Source organism: Eptesicus fuscus, chromosome 13 (assembly GCF_027574615.1).
Source record: "Eptesicus fuscus isolate TK198812 chromosome 13, DD_ASM_mEF_20220401, whole genome shotgun sequence".
Lineage (NCBI taxonomy): Eukaryota > Metazoa > Chordata > Mammalia > Chiroptera > Vespertilionidae > Eptesicus > Eptesicus fuscus.
The window spans coordinates 38,700,935-38,702,766 of NC_072485.1; positions in this window are offsets into that span (position 1 = coordinate 38,700,935).

Sequence of the window (1,832 nt, forward strand, 5' to 3'; positions counted from 1 at the left end):
GACTGAGCAGCAGGCTGTATGGGGCAACCAGGCCGGCAGGGGGGTTAGTGAAGGACAACCAAACGACTGAACTGAGAGCTACATGGGGCAACCAGGCCGGCAGGGGGGGCAGTTAGGGATGACCAGGCTGGCAGGGTGGGGCAGTGAGGGGTGACCAGGCTGGCAGGAGAGGGGGAGCAGTTGGGGATGACCAGGCCAGCAGGGGGGCAGTTGGGGATGACCAGGCCATCAGGAGGGACAGTTAGGGGTGATCAGGCAGGCAGGCAGGCAGGTGAGCAATTAGGAGCCAGTGGTCCCGGATTGTGAGAGGGATGTCCAACTGCTGGTTTAGGCCCGATCCCACAGGTTGTGATGGTCACTTAGGCTTTTATATATATAGATAATTGGAATATAACATTCCCCGAGGGGTCCCGGATTGGAGAGGGTGCAGGCTGGGCTGAGGGGATCCCACCCCGTGCACGAATTTCATGCACCGGGCCTCTAGTATCTCAATATAAAAAACAAATGAATACCAACTGTGACAATTAATATGCTATGAGAAAAAAAAAAGTTTGATGTAGCAGGAGTATGGGAGGTTTGGGGACATCCGAGAGAGCTTGGTGGTTGTTTTTTCTTAATGAAAATTTGTCAGTTGAGTATGACAGGACACAGGAAAGTGCACAAATCATAAATACACAGCTCAATGAATGACCAAAAGTGAGCTCACCTGAGCAACCAGAACAGCGCCCTGTGCCCGGCCCAGTCAGGACCTCCTTCCAAAGTGACCGCTCTCCTGCCTTCTCACTGCAGATTAATTGTGCCTGCTGTTTTTGGACTTCTTAGTGCCGTGTACACATTTGTGTCCAGCTTCTTTTGTTCAACACAAAACATGGACGAGTCATTCACTGTGTTGCATGTAGTAGCCGTGGCTTGCTCCCTCCCATTGCTGAGTAGTATAGTCCGTTGTGTGAATAGACCAGAGTTTATTGACTCTTTTTCTGTTAGTGGGCATGTGGGTAGCACCCAGTTTGGGGCAATTAGGAATGGTGCTGCTATGACCATTTAGTCCATCTGACGAGACACAGCTGCACCTGCTGACGAGAAAACATGGTGTGTGTCTCTTCCTGCTCTGCACTCAGTGACATCAATGGGTAGTTCAAGAGCACGGTGGGAGTGTTTACACCATAGGAAGTGGCAGTGCTTGGTGTTTAGAGGTGCTCCGTCAACATGCACCAGCCCACCACTGGGTGTCCCCCGAAGCGTGGATTGTGCATCGTAGGATATAGTCAGCTTTAAGTGCACACAGTTTTCCAAAGTGCCGGTGCCAACTTGCACCCCGCCAGCACTGTGAGGGGTACAGCTGCTCCTCATCTTCACCGTGGAGAGGTTTTCATGAGGCGGGGTTGCCAGACCTTGTGGGCAGGTTCACTGCGGGAGGCAAGGAGGGGTGGGATGCAAGGGGACCACCCAGGCTCTGGCTGGGCTTCTGGAGGGAAGGAGGAACAGCCATGGGAGAGCGGGTGTGGGGTGGGTGGAGAGGTAGCTTTAGGGCAGGTTGTGTCTGCAGGGCCTGTGGGAGGTCCAGTGGTTAGACGCTCATCGATACCCCAGTCTCCACTCTGGTGGCCACCCCCTCCCTGTGACCTAATCCTCGGCAGATCTCCTTCCTCATCCTCCTCTTCCCCTTCATCTCCTGATGGGAACACCTCAGCGAACCTGGGTCCACGGCCCCATCCTGACCCAGCCACTAGGAGCCACGCTGATTCAGTGTGGGCCCTGGGACAAGGCTCTGATCCTCTCTGGGCCTCGGTATCCCCCTCTGTACAAGAGGAGATCTGGGTGAGGACCTCGTG